General features: G+C 39.5%; 1 pseudogene across 1 annotated transcript; it reads left to right on the top strand.

The window, feature by feature from the left end:
- The first annotated feature begins 398 nt into the window (after positions 1–398).
- Positions 399–2,012, top strand: LOC108293206 (annotated as a pseudogene). The gene has a single exon (XR_001820585.2). The product of XR_001820585.2 is annotated as a ribonucleoside-diphosphate reductase subunit M2-like (transcript).
- Positions 2,013–10,386: the final 8,374 nt, after the last annotated feature.

Below are 10,386 nucleotides of genomic sequence, written 5' to 3'. Positions count from 1 at the left end.
TATCAGAGAGATACCTGCCTCTCATGTATGTTGCAGCACTATTCACAACAGCCAAGATTTGGAAGCATTCTGAGTATTCATCAACAGATGAGTGGCTAAAGAAAATGGTTCATATACACAATGGAGCACTATTCAAGCATAAAAGAGAATGAGATCCTGTTATTTGCAACAACATGGATGGAAATGTTAAGTGAAATAAGCCAGACACAAAAAGACAAAATTCACCCATTCTCACTTATTTGTGGGAACTAAAAATTAAAACAATTTAACTCATGAAGATATAGAGTAGATGTATTGTTTGCAGCTGCTGGTAAAAGTAGTATGGAGGATGAGAGGAGTAAGGGGTGATGGTTAATAGGTGCACACATTTGGTTAGAAAGAATAAATAACGCCCTGTGCCCCTTCCCAGCCGCCCGGCCCGATTGCCAGCTCTCCTTCCTCGCACCGCCACCATGCTCTCCGTCTGCGTCCTGCTTGCGCCCATCACGGACCTGCAGCAGCTGCAGCTCTCACCGCTGAAGGGTCTCAGCCTGGTAGACAAGGAGAACACGCCCCCAGCCCTGAATGGGACCCGCGTCCTGGCCAGCAAGACCGCGAGGAGGATATTCCAGGAACCCGCTAAGCCGAAAACTAGAGCAGCCGCCCCCGGCTTGGAGGATGAGCCGCTGCTAAGAGAAAACCCTCGCCGCTTTGTCATTTTCCCCATCGAGTACCACAACATCTGGCAGATGCATAAGAAGGCGGACGCCTCCTTCTGGAGCGCTGAGGAGGTAGACCTGTCCAAGGACATACGGCACTGGGAATCCCTGAAGCCTGAGGAGAGATACTTTATATCTCACGTTCTGGCTTTCCTTGCAGCAAGTGATGGCATAGTAAATGAAAACTTGGTGGAGCGATTTAGCCAAGAACTTCAGATTACAGAAGGCTGCTGTTTCTATGGCTTCCAAATTGCCATGGAAAACATACATTCTGAAATGTATGGTCTCCTTATCGACACTTACATAAAAGATCCCAATGAAAGGGAATTTCTCTTCAATGCCATTGAAACGATGCCTTGTGTCAACAAGAAGGCAGATTGGGCCTTGCGCTGGATTGGGGACAAAGAGGCTACCTATGGTGAACGCGTTGTAGCCTTTGCTGCAGTGGAAGGCATCTACTTTTCTGGTTCTTTTGCATCCATATTCTGGCTCAAGAAATGAGGACTGATGCCTGGCCTCACATTTTCTCATGACCTTTTTAGCAGAGATGAGGGTTTACACTCACATTTTGCTTGCCTGATGTTCAAACACCTAGTACACAAACCATCAGAGGAGAGAGTAAGAGAAATAACTATCAATGCTGTTCGGATAGAACAAGAGTTTCTTACTGAGGCCTTGCCTGTGGAGCTCATTGGGATGAATTGCACTCTAATGAAGCAATACATTGAGTTTGTGGCAGACAGACATGCTGGAACTGGGTTTTAGCAAGGTTTTCAGAATAGAGAATCCATTTGACTTTATGGAGAATATTTCACTGGAAGGAAAGACTAACTTCTTTGAGAAGAGAGTAGGCGAGTATCAGAGGATGGGAGTGATGTCAAGTCCAACAGAGAATTCTTTTACCTTGGGTGCTGATTTCTAAATGAACTGAAGATGTGCCTTTATTTTGCTGATTTTTTTTTTCCATCTCATGAAAAAATCAGCCGAAGTGTTACCAACTAGCTACACCATGCATTGTCCATGATGTTCATTAACATCATCTTTAAAACTGTAGCTACCTCACAGCCAGTCCTGTTTATTTATAATGCTGGTGCTATCACCTTTTGCTAGCAGGCTGGCTGGCTGTGACTTACCATAGTCTTCTTGGCTTTAAAATGAGGGGTGACCTTCTAGTGAGCTTGACACAGCAGGATTAAACATTTCATTTAACCAGCACAGGCAGTGGAAAGATGCAGTCTCACTGCTTCAATGCAGATTTTAATGTTTACTTAAATATAAAACTGGCACTTTACAAATAAACATTTTTTGTACTCAAAAGATGATAATAGCTTGATTTATTTGGTTTCTACACCAAACACAAAGCATTCTCCTGACCACTAACAGGAGCCAATTCACAATTCATTAAGGGACTAAAGTAAGTTAAACTTGTATGACTCAGCATGTAATTCTAACTTTTATTTTAATGAATTAAAATACTCATTAACCAACTTTAAAGTCAATACTGTGTATAGCTAGATATTAGTCTGTTGGTGCCAGATACAAGATGGGTTGTGTGTTTCCCCTGTGGCTTGGGTAGTGTTCTGGGATTCTCTGCCCCATCTGAGTAGAGTGTTGTGGGATCAAGGAATCTCTCAGGGCAAGGAGCTTCTTAAGTTAAATCCCTAGAAATTTAGGCATGATCTGGGCCTTCATATGGGTGAGAAGCCGTTTCATTTTATTTGTCACTGTAGTTTCCCCAACTTCTAGTTGATAATGTTGTATTAGACCGGAGCGTAGAAAGTTATCACAAGACAAAAGTATGCCAGATTGCAGGGTCATTTATTACGCCGGCGACCACAGAGGACTCACGTCTCTCCAACCTGTGGTGGCAACAGGAGGGTGCCACGATTTTTTATACCCGAAAAACCACCTTGGGAGTGGGGGTGAGGGGCGGGGATGGGGATGAAAAGGCTTCAGACATTCCGAGGGCTAGTGGATTCTGTAAATTACCTCCTGGGCAGAGATGAGGGTGGGGGTCTCCGGACATTCCAAGGGCCAGGGGACTTTTGTCGTTCCGTTTGTTACTTAAGTGGTTTACAGAAGTCAAGATAAACATTTGTTTACACATTATCTGGTTAAGGTGGAAATCACAGACCTTAGTTACTTATTACAAGTCACAGGAGCCAGGATGGAACTAGCTTGGGCTGCTTAGTCTGGCAATTGCCGGTAAGCAAAGGCTAGCAATTCTGGCAGTTACTGATAAGAAAAGGTAAGCAGCTTTACATAGTTTTGAAGAACAAACTAGCAGTTCTATTTACAGAGGCCAAGGACAGTAGTTATTGTAAGGAGAATGGGGCAGCCATTTCAACTTATCTAAAAACAGTTTTGCATTTTAAAAAATAGTTTTGCTCCGGTTCTGGCTCTAGGCCAGCACAATATCACAATAAGATTCTTGAAGAGTTTTCATATGTGGGAGCTGTGGTAGTATTGTAAAATTTCAAATCATCCTTAAACAAAATGACCCACCTAAGATCTTGCTCCTGTTAAGCGGCAAAACTGTTGTTTATTCTAGTTTTGTTTGTATGTAAGTAGGTTGTGTGAGTTAATTCATTTATATTTACTATGTTTTTTAAATTAGAAATTTTTAAATTATGCATGTCCTTTTTTAGATTTTGCTGTAGTTCATACTTTGAAATAATTGCCCAGTGTCTTGTTTTAGCATTGCCTAAATCTGACCATCATCTAGGGGAATCTTAAGCTTCAGTAGGAAACCATGAGTTATAAATACAGTTTCCATTCAAATATTCATTTTGTAAGAAAACTAATATTCTTAATAGGGCTACTTTGAATTAATCTGTCTTTATGTTTGAGAGAAAAGAAAATCTGTGTTTATATTTAGGAGAAGCCATGAGTTATTAATACAGTTTCCATTCAAATATTAATTTCAGAAGGAAACAAACAAATATTTTTAATAGGGCCACTTTGAACTAATCTGCCTTTATGTTTGAGAGAAAAAAGCTGAGACATTGCTTGAAAGATGATGCAAGATAAATGTTGACCTTTTGCCCCCATTTGTTAATTGTATTCACTATTTGAACATTGTTGTGTTCTGTTGTTAGGTTTCATCATTTATTGTATAGTTAATTTTTAAATCTCTGTATACCTTTCCCTAGCTTTTAAGTTATTGTTACCTAAAGTTAATGAATCCAGATTATATGGTCCTTATACTTATATAACATTAAAATAAAGAAAGGCTTTGCCTTGCATTGTGGGATACAGGCAGAAGTTAGAATCAGGTTTTAGGATTCTGTCTCATTAGCTGAATAATGTGAGGATTAACTTCTGCCGTGCCAACTCATACTGTTTCCCAATCGGTTGAAAGGGAAACAAGTGTTTCAGTCTCAAAATTGAATACTACACAAGTGTTAAGTGATTAAAATAAAAGTGTTCTTATGTTAAAGAAAAAAAGAAAGAATAAATAACATCTAGTATTTGGTAGCACAACAGGGTGACAACAGTCAAGAATTATTTAACTGTACATTTTACAGTAACTAAAAAAGTGTAATTGAATTATTTATTAAAAAAAAAAAAACAAAATAAAAGGATACATGCTTGAGTTGCGATGGATTTTCCATTTACCCTGCTGTGATTATGACACATTATAGGCCTGTATCAAATAATTTTATATACCCCATAAATACGTACACCTACAATGTACACTCCAAAATTTTTAAAGACTTTCATTCAGAATTAACACAGTGTGTATTTACAATTGAAATGAGGCTTCTTGTAACCAAGAAGAGACTAGTTATGTTTGTTTGCTGTTCAAATGGCTGCTAAGTTACCAATTTGCTCATAGTATAAACTGAGTTGTCATGGCAATATTGCTAGAGCCATTTTAGTAAAGGATTTAACAGAAAATGAATGTCATTTGAAAGTTGCAGAAGCTAAAGTTCTCTTAATCACTACTGTCATCAATCTGTAAACTGGTTTCTTTTCTTTTTTTTTTTTTTTTTTTTTTTGAGACGGAATTTTGCTCTTGTTGCCTAGGCTGGAGTGCAATGGCGTGATCTTGGCTCACTGCAACCTCCGCCTTCTGGGTTCAAGCAGTTCTCCTGCCTCAGCCTCCTGAGTAGCTGGGATTACAGGCATGTGCCACCACACCAGGCTAATTTTCTATTTTTAGTAGAGATAGGGTGTTGCATAATATTCAGGAGATTGGAGAGACCAATGGGTGAAAGAGGAGGATTTTATTAAGGTAGCCACCAGCTCAGCGGATTGAATCCCAAGGCTGAGAGCCTAACAAAGACAGTGCTTGATTTGTTATACAGCCAGGATGACATAGCAACTAACAGGTTTACAGAAGCCAGAGGAAAGAACAGTTAACTTGTGACATGTCTTGTGATATACGTTACGTTTGAAAATCACATTCTGAGAAACACATTGCACATTCTTTGGGTGTTATATTACCCTGTGACCTTGCAGCTGGTCTGCAAGAAAAATGGGAGTCTTGAGATGCCCGGGAACTTTGCTGAGAAAGTGGGGAGAGTAGTTAAGGTAGATTTTATAGGGAGTTAGTTAATTTCAAGCAGAGCTGGGGGTTAGGTTTTATATTGAACACAACAGAGTAAAGTTTATTATGTAGCAATTACAGACCACTATTGTTATTATTTAATTTCCCTCTTCAGGGCTTTCTCCATGTTGTTTCTCCATGGGTCACGCTGGTCTCGAACTCCCAACTTCAGATGACCAACCCATCTTAGCCTCCCAAAGTACTGGGATTAAAGGCATGAGCCACTGTGCCCAGCTTGTAAACTGGTTTCTTGAAGGGAGCAAAATTTGTAATAATGAACACTCAGCTTCACTATAGTGGCAGGTAGATTGACCTCAAGACCTGCAGCTAATCTGGTGGGGCTCTAGCTCTAGTTCCAAGGTCAGAGAATACACAGGGAAGTGTGCAGGTGTCCACAGATATGAGCTCCAGAGGCAGTGATGACAGAGGCCAGCACCAAGATGACCAGTTTTACATAGTGCCGTTTGTGAACGCAGAAGTATCAGGAGCTATGCTCTGAAGAGGAGCTATGCTCACAATCTTTGGAGATTGAAAAACATTACAACAAAGTGTTCAATGGACAAATATCTTGTCCCTCTGCTGTTGATTATTTATAATGGTCTCTTTTTGACTGTAAATTGAACCTTTTAAAAATTAGTGTCTATCAGATTTTTCTTCAAACTTTCCAACATCTGTTAGTCTTGTTAGGATGTATTTGTCTTCAGAAGCATCACTAATTATCAGGGAAATGCAAATTAAAACCACAATGTAATACCACCTTACTCCTACAAGAATGGGCCATAATTAAAAAATCAAAAAATCATCTATGCTGGTATGGATTAGGTCAAAAGGGAATACTTACACTGCTGATGGGAATGTAAACTAGTACAACCACTATGGAAAACAGTACTGCCATTCAACCCAACAATCTCACACTGGGTATCTACCCAAAGGAAAAGAAGTCATATGAAAAAGTCAAATGCACATGCTTGTTGATAGCAGCACAGTTGCAATTGTAAAAATGTGGAACCAGCCTCAACGCCCATCTATTAATGGGTAAAGAAAATTTGGAATATATATACCGTGGAATACTGCTGAGCCATAAAACAGAATGAAATAATGGCCTTCACAGCAACTTGGATGGAGCTGGAGGCCGTTATTCTAAGTGAAGTGACTCAGGAATGGAAAACCAAATATCATGTGTTCTTCATGAGAATCCAAAGTCATAAAATGATACAGTGGCCTTTGGGGACTAGGGAGGAAGGTTGGAAGGGAGGTGATGGGTTAAAGATTACATATTGGGTACACTGCTCAAGTGGTAGGTGAACCACAAGCTCCGATGTCACTCCTAAAGAAATTATCCATGTAACCAAAACCACCCGTTCCTCAAAAATGATTGAAATAAAATTTAAAGACATTATTGATAAACAACTTATATATATACACATACACACACTCACATACATATACGTTAAACTGAGCAGCTTCTAGTCTGAAAATTTGTTGTACTTGTAAAGGGTACACTATTCAGCCATTTAAAAAACAACCAAAACTAAGAAGATACATACTCTGTAGGGATAATTGTTTTCTTCAATAACTACTATTAATAAACATGATCATTCTGTGAAATACCATATTTTACACAGTTAAAATATGTTTATGGAAATACAGAAAAGAGATTATGAAGTGCATGTATTCCTATAGTAAATTAAGTCCTGGTCAGCTTATTTCACATATCTGATTGACATTCCCATCATAGCCTTGTGGTTATATGAATAGGAAGTTAATGTTCAAAGTAGTTTCAGCTGGGTTTTCAGTGAAACCAATGAGAAAACCACATATCTGCTTATATCCTAACTGCTTTCCATACCAGAGAACTTCAAGCATTTGTAGACGTAGCCAGTGGATAAAACATTGAAACTTTAAAAGCAAGAAACCAAATGTGCTGTAGAGGTATTGTTTTTATACAATTAAGTCTTTACAGTGATTACTATGAGAGTGATAAGATTACTCTAGTTCTGTATTTACACATTTGACCAAGTGCTGGATACAGTGGCTTATGTCTGTAATACCAGCACTTTGGGAGGCCCAGATGGGAGTATCCACTTGATCACAGGAGTTTAACACCAGCCTGGGCAAAAAGTGAGACCCTGTCTCTACAAAAAGAATTTTTAAAAATCTCCCAGCTGAGTGGCATGAGCCTGTAGTTCCAAGCCTTGAAAGGCTTAGGTGCATGGGTTACTTGAGCCTGGGAGGTTGAGTCTGCTGTGAGCTAGGATCATGCCACTGCACTTTAGCCTGGGTGACCCTGTCTCAAAAAAAACAGAAACAAAAACAAAACCTTTGGCCAGGACAGGTGAATAATCATGCAGCAGAGGGCTGCTTCCAGCCTGTTTCCCCTTTCAGTGCATTCAACTCATCCCCACATTCTGTTGTGGCCAGGGGTGACAGATGCTGAGCACCTTGTGGTTTCATTTCTAACTCAACTCAGGAGAAACACTGTAAGGCCAGCATCCTGCCAGAAGGCATCTCATAAAATGAGTTTAGTTTAGCCAAGATGTCTCTCTCTGATCTTTCTACCATTGGAGTTGTACAGAGTATTCCTGCCCTGTAATAGTGACAGCTAATAAATGGCATCCATCATTTCTGTCATCTGATCACTATTGCGGTGCCTTGGGAGAGTGAGCATGAAGTCTGAGTTGTGCAATGGAATGCTCAAGAATGAGCCCCAAGTCAGCTGCACAAGTACAGAGGAGGCTGTCACCTTTCTCCTCATCCCAAACTTGGGGTGCTGGATTCAGAATGGACTGCAAGCAGCCATACCCCATTTGAACATTAGCATAGGAACCCACCTGCATGTGTTTCAAAACAGAATTTGGAGTCATTCTAGTAGCTCAGTGTGATATTTTTAAATAACTAGTGAAAAGTGTTGATACCTGACTTAACAAAAAAATACTGCCTATTAAATGCATATAATATTGTTTAAAACGTATCTATAAAATTGTAACCTCAATGTTTTCTTGCAAAAGAAGCGGAAGTAAGTACAGAAAGACACTTTCAAATGAAGAATCACTGAGAAACAAAATAGAGGTAGTATAACATTTACTTATGTACCTTTTTGAAGATTATACAAGAATGAATTTGCATCAGGCTTTTCAATTTATGAACATTAGTAGGATTTCCCTCTAGGGAAAGTTTTCACAACAATGTTGAAGAAATTCTTAAAACTGTAAACTTTTCTGTATTTGGTAATCTGCTAGGGTTCCAATCCAATGTGCTTTCTTGTATTTATAAGGTCCATCTCCATTTTGTATTATCATGGGTCTTGGAGCAAATATCACGTAAATGAAGGCATTTCTACATTCTACACATTCATAGGTTTTATTTCAGAAATGAGTTCTTATCTTCATGTGGAACTGGAACAACTGAAGACCTTATCACATGTTTCTATTTATAAGGAATTTCCCATTGAATCCTTTCATGTTTTCAAAGAAATAAAAAAGCTGAAGGCTTTACCATGTTTCCTAAGATTATGTCATTTTTCTCCATATTAAATGTGAATATGTCTTTGAAAGCATAGGGGAAAATCAAGTTTTTTAACACATTTTTTTACATTCATGTTTTGTTTCTGGTACAAGTTTTTTTCTGAGTTTCAAAGAGAACTGGGAAAGTTGCATGCTTTCTTGTATTTCTTTGCTAGATTGGGTTCTGTCCAGTGTGAGTTATTTCATGAGTTCTAATAAACTAGAGCACATGAGAGCTTTACCACATTTCTTACAAAAGAATAATGTTTTTGAAGATAGCCCAGTGAACTAACATGGTCCTGTGTTGGTTTTGTTGTGTTTCTCCTTCCCCAGGAATGAGTTGCAAAGGTACTTCTTGGAGCTAATTAATTATAATACCAACGTTCCTGGAAGCATGTATAGCAGATACTACGTCTGTCTTTGTGCCTTGGCATTCAGGCATCACCTGGCTTTGCCATCTTACCTTCTTGACAGAGAAAGAGCATGGGATCTGCAGATAATGCTATGAAGTTACTGTAAGGCTGGTTGCCTTGCTGGGAGGTCAGACACACCCACCTCTGCACTCAGCACCTGACTCTGTACCCGGCACCAGGCTCTGCACTCAGCACCTAGCTCTGCCGCATGGCTCCCCTGGAAGGCTCCAGCTGATGCAACCCTGGCCGGCTCTCCCACCTGAAAACCCCCCCAGCAACCCGCCAACCAATAGCGGCCCACCCCATCCCAATCCCGCTCCCCTGGAGCCAATGAGAGCACCCAGCTGTTGCTTGTTACCCATAGCCACAAAAGCCCCATGCCCCAGGAAGTCAGTGTGACTTTCCTGGCCCCCTTTTCCAGGGACCATAGAACCTCAAACAGGAGCTGAATAAACTGGCATTTAATTTTCTTATACTTGCCTCAGTTTCCTCATTTTAAACTCGGCAATAACCCTTACAGTTACTAAGTGGGTTTTCAGTCAAACACCAGTGCCAACATTTATGACTAGGTCATATGAAATAGTGATTAGAAAAGTGGAAAGCTTCAAAATTAACCCACTGAAGAGCTTATTAACCTTTTGGCATTCTATTTCCAGTATCTTATGGTTTTTATAAGGATTGACATTTTTTGAAAAATTATAGATATTATCTTTTTTGTGGCCATAATTCAGAATGTTTTAATCAAATTAAATTCATTCTTAATGAATTTGAACGTTTTGAACCTTTGCCCTTGCAAATAATCATACAGAAATGATTTCTTGCCACTGTATTTCTAACAATGTCTACATACATAATGCACTTATCACTCTTGACTACTTTTTATTACTCAGTTTGCAAATTTCTGTCATTTTCTACGGTGTATACCACAGTGCAGTCAGTGACTTTATTCTAAAGGAATATTACAATGGGAAAAGCACAGAGCATCATCTCACAAGAGGCAGAAAAGGGCTGTGTTTTTTTATGGAGGTGCAAACAAGATTAGAAGGAAGGTGGGAGGAAGAGTGGAGAATGGCAAAATCAGATTCAAGCTTAGGGAAGGTTTCAGCCAAAAGTCAGCCTGTTCTTAGGAGGGGCATAAATGGGGTTTGTATGTTGACTCAGACTGAAGGCAGAGCAGAGTCCGAGAGCTGGGGAAAGGAGAGAAACTTAAGCAAAGTTGT

The sequence above is a fragment of the Cebus imitator genome, unplaced genomic scaffold (assembly GCF_001604975.1).
Source record: "Cebus imitator isolate Cc_AM_T3 unplaced genomic scaffold, Cebus_imitator-1.0 Scaffold525, whole genome shotgun sequence".
Classification (NCBI taxonomy): Eukaryota; Metazoa; Chordata; class Mammalia; order Primates; family Cebidae; genus Cebus; species Cebus imitator.
Note: the sequence above shows the minus strand (reverse complement) of the source record. Positions and strands in the feature narration are given on the sequence as shown.